The sequence below is a fragment of the Gymnoscopelus microlampas genome, assembly GCF_963454915.1.
Source record: "Gymnoscopelus microlampas genome assembly, chromosome: 22".
Taxonomy (NCBI): Eukaryota; Metazoa; Chordata; class Actinopteri; order Myctophiformes; family Myctophidae; genus Gymnoscopelus; species Gymnoscopelus microlampas.
In genome coordinates, this window is record NC_139959.1 from 27,644,228 (window position 1) to 27,659,745 (window position 15,518).

Sequence of the window (15,518 nt, forward strand, 5' to 3'; positions counted from 1 at the left end):
GACTGATGGATCCTAGATGCTGCGGTGGAGCAACCGAGCGCTTATGCAATGAGGTGGTTACAGAAGCACTGGGTGGGGAATTCGACACTTCAGGGGAATTCTTCGCAATGTGATTGCTGGAGATTGTGGGATTTAGTCTAGGCTGGGAGCTAGGATTTTAGTGACAGCTTGAGAGTATTGAGCGGTCTCTATGGTCTGATGCGTCCCGAGGTTCTTTTGCTTGCAATACTTAACTCTTGCAATAACTGTTCCCACCATGTCCATTAAATTGCCTTTTTATGGGGCAATTACATCCTTAACTGGCTAGCAGATATGAACTATGGCTACCTGCCGAAAGGTCACGGTAGGTCAAGGTCAGTGCTACTTGCATTCCATCCCACCAATCCCGACAAAAGCAAGAGCAGGGGTTGTATGTGATCATCTCCCAGTGATGGAGCACTTACTGTGGAGGATGTGTTTGGCTAACCTACTGGCAATGACCCTTGTCCTGGAAGCCTGCAGGCAGCACACCGTAGGCCCTGATTTATGAACCAAACTGGCAAAAGGTCTAAGATGGATTGGACCTCTCTGAGGAAGTCTAGAGGTTCACTGGGGCGATACTGCTAAGGACAGAGTTTATGTTGCTGTCTTTTCCTTGGCTCCTAATGTTCCTTCAGAGCCTGAAAGAATTTCAAAGGGTGGCTTGAGGGTTTGAAAAACATGGGTGGGATTTGAGGAAACGTTGAAAGGGGGGAAAACAGCTGAAGAGAAGAAGAAATAGAAAAGCTCTAGGCATGCTGTCGATTTCTAAATTCCCCCTTTTCAGCCTATGTATTCCCAGCTCTTAACAATATTTTTACGTGTGCAGAATTTACCACAAATGGAAAAATATAAATACCACAACCAGAGGTATTTATAAAATCACTTTGTCTTTTCGCACATTTTTTGACACTTACCGCCTGGGGCACTTTTACAAATGACTTTATCTATAGCCATCAGATCCGTACTTTGCACTTGGGGCGACTCCCCGACTCCACAGAGGACTGAGCCATGCAGGCAAGGTAATCTCTGAGGCACTTCCCCTCACAGTTCCATGAATTGTCCCCGCAACATTGTTGTACCAGTTTCCATGGTTGAGGGACGAACGTCCAGGCGCCCCTTGGGTTATGCAAGAAGCCGCCATCCCCACCCACGTCCATCCACCCACCACTCAACACTGCTCTCCATATCTGTCTGCTTCATCACAAGGACAGGATCGGATGGAGCAAGGAGCTCTGGAATGTCCTTGTCGCACGCTGGGGTCCTTGAGGTTATCGGTGTGTGTATCTCTGACAACACTGTTCCATAACCGAAGGAGGGAGGAGGGGGGGGGTCTGGCATAAAGCTCCCGGATCTGGCATAAAGAAGTGACCCCAGGCAAACTGCAGAAGTCTCTCTCTCTCTCTCGCTGCCTCTTTCCCTCTAGCGTTCTCCCTCTCTCTGGCTTTTTCTCGCCCACTTTATATATACTGTAATGTGAGTGTTAAGGAAAACTATTTCCGACCGGCTGGATAATAATGCACGCTCAGGGGAATGCTATGGACTTACTGTACCAACGAAGAGAGCCATTGTTTTAGTGCAGGACACATGGGTGCCTAATTGGAGCCTGGCAGAGTTGTTGGCATCCGTAGGGGCCGGATTGTCACCAACCACAGTGGTTTGCACATTCTTTCTGTTGTTCGACAGCAAGAGGGGCTACGCAGCAGTGTGGAGGATTTAGAATGCTCCCCATTCAGCGCTGGCCAGACCAGGCCCTATTGATACAATAACTGCATGGAATTATGAAGGGAGATGGACGTTGGTAAACACAATTGGTGCCTATTGTCGACTTCAGCCCTTCCGGATCAGGACACGGGGGAGTATCCATGGAAACGTGCCCTTCCAATCCGGAGCGCTTGACCAAACTCTCCCGGGTGCTTCTTTTGTGTGTGTGTCTGTGTGTGTGTGTGTGTGTGTGTGTGTGTGTGTGTGTGTGTGTGCGAGCGAGTGTGTGCGTGCGTGCGTGCGTGCGTGATCCCTCCAAGCCAAGGGTCCAGCTGCTCCTACTCATGGAAACGATGAGCGATCAACATTTACACAACATGCATATTGCACATGTGCCTTGTTATTGTTAAAACCTGCTTTTGTCCTCAGACGGCACCGCAAGTGTGCCGTTCAGTCCATGGCTTCCCTCCGCCCTGTGTTGTCTTAGCAAATGGGCCAAACATTATAAGCCATGCATCATGTCCAGTAGGGTTGGGATCTTTTAGGATTTTAACAATTGCGGTTCCTTAAAGATTCCCCCTTAACGTCCCGATTCCTTAACGATTCCTATGTATTCCTATATACACCTCACTGGTTCTTAAAGTGAGGTCCAGGGACCCTCTGGGTTACTTGAGAGGGTTCCAAATGGACCCTTAAAGGTCTGAGAGTGTACAAATGGACCCTCATGGACCCCATTTGGTTCCATTTGTACACTCAGAGTTATGGTGGTCCTTAAAATTATAACGTTTGAGAAGCCCCTGGTATTGTAATTGCATAGCAGACGTGAAGTCCACATACCAGCTCTGACAGTGTGATTAAAAAACGGTTCTGGAAACGGTTCCAAGTGTGATGGCACCCATTCTGGTGCCTCCGGTTCCGGATCCCAACCCTTGTGTCCAGCCAGTGTTTTTTAACTAATTGGACGGCCCTGCTGAGACGATCCATCCAGGGTGTGGGGGAGACCATTCTAAGGATCAGGAAGGAGGGAGGGGGAGCTGGAGCTATACAGAGATAATGCTGGCCCTCTGCCAGCAGGGTGATCGGGTAATGGACGCCTCCCCTCTCTCTGTGATCCCTGTGGGCCAGACCTCTCGTCCCTACTCCTCCTATAAGGGTCTTCTAATCTACACAGTCAGCACCATAACCAGGACGGGCCTTATCAGCTGTGTGAGAGTCTGCACGTCAGCCCCAGAGCCTTGGCTCCTGTCATTGAACAGACCTGGCTGGCGGGGACACTCGCATACTGTACAGACACACATGTGTACGTGCACACGTGCACACAGGCATGCTACTACAGTACAGTACAGTACATAGCTACTCGCTGCTCCGGTTCCAGTGGTGGAAGAAGTACTGACATTTTTTACTTAAGTAAAAGTATCAATACCACAATGTAGAAAAACTCTGTTCCAAGTAAAAGTCTGGTGTTCAAAATATACTTATTATTAAAAGTATACTCATTATGCAGTATGTCCCATTTCACAAGTTTGTGATGTATACAAATCTGAAAATAGATCTACAAGCTCTCAACGAGTTGCAAATCGACTCGACTATTTTCAAATAGCCAAAGTATATATAGGGTTGAAGTGGTTAATGTACATTTTGTAATAATATTCAAAATCTTCAAAGTAACTAGTAACTAAAGTTTTATATAATGATAATTGTAGTGTAGTAAAAAATACAATATTTGTCTCGTATAGACGTAGAGGAGTAGAAGTAAAAGTATTGAAAATTGGAAATACTCCAGTAAAGCAAAAATACCTCAAAATTGTACTTAAGTACAGGACATGTAGCCTACTTAGTTACTTTCCACAACTGAGAGGTTCACACTCTCATACTCAGTACTTCAAACATCTGTTCAGGCCCGAGCAGAGTATAGGACCGTCTCTTCCTAAGCACTGCTTAGGTTTCTTTGGCCCCAATCCATACGCAATGGCGTTTATTCCAGGAAATCATAAAGATACAATCCATGGTTCTGTTATTCTAATCAGGAACTAGCGGCTGCTCGTGTTTTTTTCTATTATTTTTCCAATCAAAGCCACTGTGATTCATTCCCCCTCAGCGCGAAAGAAAGACTGTTTTCCTTGAGCGCTACTGCTATAGGCTGCAACGTCCACAATTTCCACTTTTACAGACCCCCCCCCCCCCCCCCCCCACACACACACACACACACACACACTCCTTCCTCAGACAATTAATTTCAGATGTCACTTGTAGGTGACTGTAGAATTCCTGAAATACTATTGCCTTTTTTTCCCTTCTCGTCTTGATTCCAGTAAGTCCAAATGGAATATCTATGCATCAGACAGAACGAGGGAAATGAAATCAGGCGGACTGAAAAGAAGCCTACATAACCTCTTCCAGCGCCACAGTGAGGGGCTTGTTAAAACTCTCCACTAAGCTACCATCAGGAGCCGAATTAGAAAGAAACAGGAGGGAGATAACCCGCTAATTGAACTGATGTTATGCAGAAATCAAATTAAAGCGAACGAATGACTCTCAGAGGCTATATTTGGCTGTGACACACACACACACACACACACACACACACACACACACACACAATGGGCAGATGTCTATGAATCGTGGCTTTTGATGGGGCCTGTGAGGTGAAGATACTGTACGAGAAGGACAAGCACTTATCTTGGTGTGCTGGGTTCAGGACAGTATGGTTGTGCGGGCGGAAACCACAAAGGGAGTCCTTTGTTTTTAGCCAGTGCTGTGAGTGGCTTTGCTGGCAGCGACACATAGATCAGTATTGTATCTGTGGATAGTCGATGGCGCGCTGTGTGCTATCACACCCCCGCAGTGTGACATGCAGTCATTCCCCATCCAGATGTGCTGAGGTTCATGCATTCTGAAGTTACTTAGGATTTGAATCTCTCCGTCTTCAGAAAACTGCAAAATAGGGTTATTGTGGGTTGATCACTGCAGAATCATAATGACTGTATTATTGCTATTATCACAGGGACAATGCCCAAGGCCCCTATTTATCTCTGGATCCCAAATATAGGGCTGCAGATTTGTGATCAGTGATTATGCAGCTCATTCACTACGACATAAAACACTCGGTTCAAGTCTTCCACTCTGAGAAGCCTGGTAAATATAGCCCCCGAGCCCAGTGTGGAGGCATCCATACATAGTATCAACCCAAATTCCTGAAAAACATCTGAAAATCCCTTCAGAGCCTGCATCTGTGAAACATCACAACCGTTCTCCTCAAACATCTCCCAGTGCCCGCCACCGGCACAACAGCATTGAGGTTAGCTGTGCAGAAATGAGAGAACGCTAGCAAACACGAACTCATCCCCAGGAGTATTATCCTATTTTCTCTGCACATTTCTATTCATCTTCGCCTCCACCTCTGATTTCCTTAACCCATTAAGACCGGGATCGCATCTGTGTGCCATTTTAAGATTTCTTTGGGCTATTAAAAAATAGCATGCTATATACAAGCTCACGAGTGCCAAGCTATGAGCTTGTAGATCTGCTATTTATTTTTATCGTGGAAAATTTGAGCAAACCGTTGAATATATATATATTTTTTTTAAAAGCATATTTGTAACTTTTGTAACTCAAATCTTTGCTTCTGGGGATTCTACAAAGTCTTCTAAATCCCAACAGTTTTTTGAAAAAAACGTATGTTGATGTAAGTGGTTCTCAAACTGTCAAGGACCACCCAAAATTATATGTATTTGGCCGTGGACCCCCATCTAAAAATATTTTGTTCCGGGGACCCCCAGATGTTGTAACATGAGTTCAAAATGTTCAAAAAATATAAATTCAAAGATTTGCACAATTTTCATGATTTTTCAAAAATAGCAGATCTACAAGCTCATAGCGCGGCACTCGCTATGAGCTTGTATATCTGCTATTTTTGAATAGCCAAATAAATCTAAAATGACAGAGATGCGTTCCTGGCCTTAATGGGTTAAGATCAGCGAGAATAAGAGGGGGTAGACTGCGGTGGTGGGCGGAGATGAAACACAGATTACCGCCTCGCCCCCTCTCCTCCTCCCCTCCCTCCCTCAACTTCCACCTTCCTCATTGGCTCCAATTAAACTGGCCCCTGTTTTTTTCTTGCGTAATAAAAGCCTAATAAAGCCCCCTATCAGCTTCCTGTGCAGGTTCACAGTGTGGCTAATGAAGCTGCTATCAGCTCACAGAGCGACTCATGGTCTTATTAGAGCCAGTGGAATGTGAGCAAAAGCTCAGTGGATCACAGCCTCCGAGCTCATTAGAGAGCATCTGTAGCGGCCTGCTGACACGGTTGACTGGCTGGCTGTTTTTCTGACTGACTGACTGATGGATTGGCTGGCCTGGCTGACTCATTGTCTGGCTGGCTGACTCACTGGTTAACTGACTGGATTGAATGGATGGATTTGTGGTTAGAGGGGTGACTGACTGACAGACAAGGCTAACTGATTTTGTAGCTGAGGATGAGTCGAGTATAAAGGAAATTCTTTTAAAGCGGGTGGAAGTGATGTTTTTTTTACAAAACAGCAGGTTAAAAGTTGCTCAGAATCTAGAGATATTCAACACTCTTACTTTAACGGCAACAAAAATATCACTTACATGGTACCCCCTTTCAACTACATCAGCTAGTCTAGCTGTGCTTTAAGTGGCCAATGGAACAACGAGTTGAAAAATAATTATGAGATATGTGTCAGCATCACTTAATGTCTCCAGCTTTCCTCTCTCCTTTCTAACCATAACCCCTGAGATACGGCTGTTTTATCACTCGGATTTTGCATAACCTCTCTGCTATTGCATTGCTATGTTTATTGTTTTAATTAGCATCATGTTTGTCTCATATGTCATTCATCCTGGCATGCTCCTCCCCTCCAGCAAAGTCAACAGGTCATGTCAAAGAGGTCCAGCAGGTCAACCTCCCGAGGGCTGTCGAGCCATGCAGCCCTGTTAACCAACCCCATTGTAGCTCCTTTCAACCCTTCCGAACTAATCTAGCTCCAGCTGCTACTTAGGCATTGCTTGACTGCTACCTCCTTCCCCTGCAGCCTTTAGTTGAAGGAAGCGTCCCGTCTGCCGGTCCCAAGTGGCCCCTGGAAAAGGCTATCATTGTCTGGAAGTTTGGAGGAGGATGATGAGGGCTTGTGCGTTTCCGCTCTTCCAAAGTCAGAGGAGTTCTTCAGAGGTCCTTTCAACAAAGGTATGGGGGCCAAGGGAGACGAGAGGAGATGGACCTCAGAAGAGATGGGGGCAAGGGGGACAGGAGCCTCACTGGGGGCCCGTGTGGGACAGGCCCTTAATGGGATTCATTATGGTAACATGATAGCTCTGTCTGGGATAATGGTGCAGAGGAGGAGGAGGAGGTAGAGAGGAAGAGGCCATGCAGTTACAGGCTAAGAGCAGCGTGATGTTGATGTTGTTTTCCTGGACAGGGGCCTTACTCCGCAAAATTCCAGGCCCCAAATACCCCGGTAACAAGAGCCGCGTTGTGGTCCGGAAAAAGCCCCAGATGCTGTTGTACGAGGATCAAGCATTGCTATGGTTCCGAATTCAGCTGAGTTGAGATGTGGATGGAGATAGGCCTGGTTGGAAAGTGGTCCCTCTCTCTGCGTGGCGAATTGCGCTGAAAGCCCAATTTCTGTCTGTACCTATGCAAACATTTAGCCTCTCCCAGTGCACAAACAAAATCTGAAAAGCCTAAATAGATTATTATTATCAGATTTCATTATTACCCCCAGATGCATGCATGTGGAAACATGGCAATAGATAGCTGTTGAGTTGTGGAAGCGCCGCAATCTTTCTCGGGGTTTTGGCGACCGAGGCTGTTCCTCCTTACAAATTGCCCGATTCGTCGATAAGAACGCGCAAACAAGAGCAATATTTTCATTCAGCTTCATTTCCTCCAATATATTCCGCCAATATAACGCGAGAGGTAGACATCCTGAATAGTAGGGCGTGCCTTCCGCTGGTGTGTTTAGGTAGCAGGCGTGGGGGTGAAGAGGCACATAGGCCAGAAGCCTCCACTCTGCAGCCCCCCCCCCCCCCTCCCAACAGCAGGTTCCAATTCCCCGCCCGGCGAGGCAGATTGACTTATGCAGACACACCAATATGCGAATGTGGCCAGGTTTATTTTCTTTTGATTAAATAGGCATTTGGGGCATGTGCAGCCGGACCTGAGACTCTATAATGCCTTTATACTCGCTGGCCCTCACGGGGGCAGGGGCGAGGACGGGGGTGAGGACTGTGGTGATAGAGGGGGGGAAGGAGGAGGTAAGGGAGCGTGGGGGGGCATGTGTGATATCGCCCCCCCCCCCCCCCCCCCCCCCCCTCCCCACTTCTCTCAACCCCTCTCACTTCCCCCAAACCCCTACCCCTCTTTCTTCTCCTTCCCTCTCCCCTGTCAGAGCTCTGGCACAAAAATTCCACACATGCCTTTAATTTGTAGTGAGGGAGCCCAGGAGTGAAGTTATCTTACTGTTCTGGAATTTTCCACTCTTGACTCCAGAGTGAGCCCAGATACAATTAACCAAAGAGGGGTGGGGATATTATTGGACCAAAAGAAAAAAGAAAAAAAAGAAAATGCGTGCGAATAAAACGCGTGCTGCACTTAAACAGGCTCACCCTGCTGTCGCCGTGTGTGTGTTTGTTCAGGCCTCTGTTTACGGGAGAGTGTGAGTGAGAGTGACAGGATGGAGTGATAACGATGAAAGGGTGAAAAGGTGACGGGGGGGATAAATACTGCAGCCCTCCGTGCTTCAGGACCCCACAAAGTCTTGGCAACACCTGAGCAGGCCAGTACGTTTTGCAAAGGGGTACGAATAAAGGAGGGATTTATAGAGAAGCTGGAAATGGAGGTGAAATGACTGATGACCCCTGTCCTCCGTCTCATCTATGTCAGTGTTTCTCAAACTTTTATATTTCAAGGACTCCCCCTTAACTCTGACAGTATACAATGGTTCCATTTGTATACTGTCAGGGTTACAGACTTGTAATGGTGGATTTAGAATCCCCTCGAGGAACGCTGAGAGTCCCTGGACTCCACTTTGACTGATCTATATAATAATGTAATTAACAGAAATCCCACATATTTTTTATAGCTCTCTCTCTCCTCCTTTTAGAAACCCTTAGTCTCCTCGAGAAACCCCTAGATGAGCGAAATCCCAAATGAATCATTTGGTTATAATAATGTGTTTCCCAGCCCCCAATACAATGCCGCTGCGTTAAATAAAAAAAAGCACAATGTTACACCCATTACTTCTCCATCCAACCAATGTGGCTCCTCTTCCGTCTCCCCTCTGTCTTCCTCCAGAGAACCCGCTGGTCATCATGAAGCAACCCAATCGCTTTGTGATGGATCTGACAGACATGCAGCGCCGTGTTTCGACCGCTCTGCCTGTTTTTGTACTCACGCCCTCGATTTTGGTTTCTGCCTCTTTTGTCTAAGCGGGAAGAAAAGGCGGGTTATAAAAAGATCAGCACTGAGGGCCTTTGAAGTTTCCACACAGAAATCATGGGTGGTGGGGGGGGGGGGGGGGGGTTGACTCTCTTCCACTTGAAATAGTAATTATGGTAGCGCTTTGATATTTTGGATACTGGGAGCAGCACACGTTGAAGCCTCTGATTCTCTGCACTGCAATGGAGAGAGAAATTCCCTGTTCCCCTGAATAATATCCATGTTTCTGTCTCAAAATGACTTCCGATAGCTTGTTCCCCCTTAGAAAACTCTGGGATGACAATTTCAAGCACTAATTGATATATACGGTTTGATGACCAGCTTCTCTTTCTCTATCAGATAAAGGCCCAAATTCAGCTGAATCTGAAGAGACTTGGCTCTGTGCAGATCTGCACAGTATAAAGTAGGCTATAGGATAGGCCCAGCCCCCCCCTCTCCATTCCGTTTCTGTCCATCCAGGACATGAGCCCAGGAAATATCTAAACTAATAAACCATATCGTAGCCACAAAAGGGGATTCTGTGTCAATTGATATATCTTCTTACAAACAGGAATGCGTCCCTCAGGGAGCAAAAATAATTTGCCATTCAGTCATCTGGCTGGCCGTCACTTGCCAGTAAAATGTATGACTCTGCTGCAATGATCTATTAGCAGGAAGTGAATGGGAGTACGACTTTTAGCCCTTTGCACCAGTTTCAGTTACATGCATGCAACCCACCCCTGCTGTCTGGCCTCCTCTGACTCGTCCTGAAAATGAAAACATGGGTGTGGGCCGGAGAAAGAGGTCAAGCAAGAAAGAAAGAAATATAATTTTCGCCGAGAGAGAGGATGAGAGAGAGAATGGAAAAAAACTAAAGAAGAAAAAGAGATCAGGAGTCTGAATGGGGGCAGGAGACAGAGGAAAAAAAAGAGCAGGCAAAGAGGAAAAAGTCAAGAAGCACGCTTGGAAGCAAGTACTGTTGGGGATGGAGTGCCGAGCTTCAGTTCAGTGGGTGGACAGGGCCAGTGAGCGTAGGCTTGCTAGCCTGTGTCCTCTGTCTGAACTCAGACACGCAGAGGTGACACCGCCTTCCCACGGTCGATATCAATAACCACGTTTAGACATCACAGGAGGAGGAGCAGAGGAGAAGTGCAGACACCATGGTGGCTGACTTTGTGGTACAGCTGGCGTAGGGAAAAGAAACACCTTTTTGTTTGGTTCCCAAATCGTGAACAGGAGGGCAGACTGGTTTGCTCGAGCAGTACAATGTACAAAGTAGGGCATGGACCCAATCCAGATGATCCAATCGTGAGTTCGAATCCTAATAATGACCTGTCTAGCTGCTCTCTAAATTACCCCTCTTTCAACATTAGAGCGCGAGGTGGATCAGGCACAGCTCTACACACGGACATGGTCAAACATAAGCTGTCACTTTAGAGAGAAGTGGTCAAATGACATAATCCAGTTGCTTAAATGTGCAGTAAGTGATATACCCTGAGAAACTGAAACTGATAAATGGGTACTCTTTCCTGATTGGCTGGCAAGTGGCAACCCACCTGAAATTGTATTTTCTATGTATTAAAGAGCTGGAGAGATGGACAGACCCCTGTTACTGAACAAACACTCAACCTGCAGGCCCATGTATCATATGTTTGCGACCCTTCGTTGTCATAGCAACTACCAACAAATTTAATTATTCGCCTTTCTACAATCGTGGATATTGTGTTAGTTGTGGGAATGCGATCAAATAAGCAGTCATGGTCAAAGCTAAATGTAAAATTAGTAATGAACATTTCAGCAAAGATGGGTGGATGAATTTGTATTTGTGGAGGTAAATAACAAGCCACTGTGCCTTCTTTAATTTGTTCCAAAAAAAAATAGCAGTTCCAAAATGACCATGTACGATTGGTCACATGCTTAAAATGTGTTGTGTTTTCCTCTACTATTTTCTAGTGAAGCAGATTTGTTTGTTGCACTGTTGATGTTGTTGCCTCTATCTGCCAAGGAGGTCATGTTTTATCCCCAATCAGTCTGTCTGTCTGTTTGTCAGCAGGATATCTGGAGCAGTTATGAACACGGTTGCAAAAAACTTAGTGGAAAGGTTGGTCCTTGCCCATGTAAGAGCTGACGAACCTTTCATGCCAAAAGGGTACAATGGCCTGTCACAAAAATGCACATAACGTCTGAACAGATTAACATAATAAAATGGCCCCAAGAAGTGATTAACTGGCATCATGAAGTTATATTGACCAAAAGGGGATGTGGCACCACATTTTCTAGTTGATAGTCGGTAATTTATGTTATTGTCTTGGACTGTGTGTTCCCATAATTTACGTTTGTTTGAAAGTAATGGTGTCATAAGCCCAGGCGGGCTGGACATTTTTCATAATCCATGACACTGAAGAAAAAAATATTCTCTCTCTCTCTCTCTCTCTCTCTCTCTCTCTCTCTCTCTCTCTCTCTAATAGAGCAGGAATGACATAAAAGAAGAAAGCGTAGGGAAGTGAGCATCCATCCAGGATATATACTGTAGGATGGTGTCAAAAGATCCCATAGTATTATCAACAATGTGAGCCAACCCAACTACAGACTACTCCAGATGCTACCACATGGCAAGTGGTTCCACATCCACAAGACCAAAGGGCAGGAGGCTAAGTGGCAACTACTTCCCCCAGGCAATCAGGCTTTTGAATGACAAGACCAAGAGCAATGAGCTCCACAAAACCAAATCCACACGGTCAATCAAGTCATGAACGATTGACACCTTAGGCCTATTACCTGTTTGACACACACACACACACACACACACACACACACACACACACACACACACACACACACACACACACACACACACACACAGTATGTACTATGTACATACTGTGCTATTTGTCTTCACATACTGTTGTCACTCTATCTCTTAGTTTGTTTGTTTTTTGCTATTTACCACTAGCCTGGTAAACCCTCCCTCCAATAATCTCATTTGTCATTTATTTCAGGAGTGAGTCTGGCATGTTTGCCCATTCTGCAATTTTGGCTGTGGGCTGGAGTTGGGCGGGAGTAATACCGTTGACTGACAACCCCTTCAGCCAATCAGCAGTGTTCCCCTTCAGCCAGTGCATTTTTACCACCTCCAGACTAATGTGACGCAACGGGACTTTTGAGACGGCCATGCCCAAAATAGGTTGCCTTATTTGGATACATGCGTGTCACTGCCCGCCCCTGCCGGTTCTCTGAATTTTTATTTTTAAATAGGCTCTGTATTGATTAATTGACCACATACATGAAGTTAAACAACTTAATCCAAACGATATCTTAAAAGTAAATTCCGTGCCCCAAAAAAGAAGTTTGAGGGCGTTTTAAAACCAAAAGTAAGAAGTAAAGACAGCGCACCAAAAACGAACGGCTGCCGTTCGTTTTTTGTCGGCTGCACTCAGGCTGCACTCGGCTCCATTCGGGCTCACTCGAACTCGCCACCTGATTGGCCAACTTTCGCTGTCAATCACAGAACGATGAGCGACGACGCTGATAGGCTCGTCCATTTGGTGAACGGCTAGAAACACCCAGACAAGCCATCAGGCCAGACTCCTTCCTGAAATCAAATGGAAATGAGATTTTCCGGAGGGAGGGGCTTTACCAGGCTAATTTACCCCCCCCCCCCCCCCCCATTTTGTCATCATGCCAATTAATTCCTCCTCACACACATTTGTGTGTTTTCACTGCTGTTCACCTCGCCTGCCAGTGAGGAGCCCCCACCGGGAGGACATAGAGCCTTAAATCCTACTCCTCCTGCCCAACACTCCCTGCTGACAGCCCGTAGGAGACGCATTTCCAGACAATGTCACACTGATAAGAACCAGTATGCACGTGCAGGTCGGGGCCAAAAGAACCCGTCCTCTCATTAGATGCAATGTAAAAGTGGTCACAGCCTCACATGTAAAAATGCATCCCATCAAACTTTCAGATGCTGTTTTCCTCCCAGTGTGGAAGAAGGTGGTTTAGGATGGATGTTTACTGTGATCTCTGCCTCTTGAAATATATACCGTGGTTTATGTTGTGTCAACTTGTGTGTAAACAATTATAGCGATTCTCAAAGCAGTTGTCCCCCAAACCACACCTCCAGTCGCAGAGGGAGCGCTCTATGATCACGGCACCAGAACCTGCTTGATCACGCAGCTGTATCCCCTCAAACCTAATTTATACTAACTTATACTAAGGTGTTGCGTGCAGAGAACGGCAGAGAATAGCACGCATCCGCAACGCGTTGTGAGCTTGTATGTCAGCTGTTCTCTGACTAGTGCTCCCCAGAGTGCCCCAAAAACAACAGGTTTGGGGATCTGTTGGGAATGGATTACATGAAACAGGCACCTGCGTGTGCAGTCTCAATGTTGGTAAACAAGAAATCCATCTATATACCCGCTCGGGTGTGTTCATATAGACGCTCGGCAAAGCTGGAGAATTTCACCATGGTGAATTTGAACCCCCAGCCTCCGCGGTGGTGGGCGGGTACTTTACCACTGCGCCAACTGAGCGCCCTAGTTATCTCTTTGTTATTGTTGTTACCGAAACCAAAGCATTTTACTCTTGTGTACTCTTATATGAGATTTAACAATACAAATCTAGAATAAAAAAAGGTGACAGTGATTCTCCAAGGATCCAAACACATGCATTTCAGTTAATATCCCTGTAGAGATACAGGACCAGATATCTGTTAAAGTTATAAATTAATTATCCTCGGCTGTACCCTCACATATTGTGACATATCTTTATGGCAGAGATTCTAAAATTCCCAAAGCCCTGAAACCTAAATAAGTCTTTCTGTGAAACCGAGGCTCGTTGTAATGTACTAGTCGTGTCTTGTGCAGATTTAGCAGAATCTGGCCCGTGACCCATTTCAGGTCCCAACTTACAGTATGTAGTTCAAGAAACAGTGGACGAGGAGAGACGTTACCCAGCGTGAACCTCACTGGATCGGGCCAGACAGGGCCTGTTGATCCACACTCTGCTTGTCTCCCCAGACCCCTTGTCGCACCGCAGTGCCTGCCTGCCCGCCCGCCTGCCTTCTTGGCTTCCTGTGCTGGGGAGAGAGACAGAGGCAGATGGCAGGCAGCCAGAAGCCGAGAGCATGTGTGAGCAATATGTAGAGTCAGACTAGTGGTTGTGTGTTTGTGTGTGTGTGTGTGTGTGTGTGTGTGTGTGTGTGTGTGTGTGTGTGTGTGTGTGTGTGTGTGTGTGTGTGTGTGTGTGTGTGTGTGTGTGTGTGTGTGCGCGTGCGCGCGTGCTTGTAAGCTACTGGGCTGTGTCTTGCGTGCATGTTTATTCGTGTGTGCGCGTTTGCGTTGGAAGGAGAGATTATTTTGTGCATGCATGCGTGTCGAACTCACCATGTTTGCATACCTGCCTAGTAATCACATCCTTCCCTGTCCGACTCTTCATTTAGCTGCATACATGTAATCAGGGCCTCTGCAATTGACAGTCCGTGATGAGAGGTTCGGGTTTTGAGGTGCTGTCAATGAGTCCACTCTCTCATTTGTCATTTAAGAGCAAGAAACTCTCCTATCCCAAAATCCCATTCAGCGTTTCAGGTGTTGAACAGAGTGGGGGAGGGGGTACGTATTTGTTTGTTTCCCTAATGCCCAGATTAGAGTGATGTGCGCTATTGCTCAAGCACGCAAACGAGTGACCCCTTTTTCTTTTCGGAGTCTGTCCCCTGAGGCCTGTTGAGTCTCTGGGGCTCTAACCCGTGTGAGTGACCGCCCGCCCCTAAGATTAACCCCTGACCCCTGCCTTCACTAATGTTTGACCTGCCGTTGGCTGTCCCTGTCAACCCCCCACTGGGACACAACAGAGCCCCATTCACAAGATGGATTCTCTGGCTCGTCTCGTTAGACAGACGCACAATTGCGGAGGACCAATGGACTAGACCAAACATCTCACATCAGATTGCTACCCTGAGTGGGGAGACAGAGTACCTCCTGTACATCACGAGCTGTAGTGTGCGAGACATGACTCTGTTGTGTTCGTCCCTCAGCAATGTATTAGTCCAATTTCTTATTCACCACTGGGACGGCAAACGCCCGTAATTTCTTATCAGATCTCCGCATCACAGCTGATCTGGTTTACCGCCCAAATAAGGAGCGCCGGCAACCTGTTTTGTTATGGAGAGCTCGCAGGGAGGCAGAGGTCCTGCATGGGACACGGGCATTGTTTTAGGGAAGTGCCTCCATCATCGCTGGGCTGCAGGTTCATTCGCCAGCTGTGGTGTACTTTCTAACTTGGACTTGGCACGCAGCGCGAACTCCCGGAGCTGTATCGCTCCGTTTTACATGAGTAATGAATGGAGATGCGTTCCAAGAAT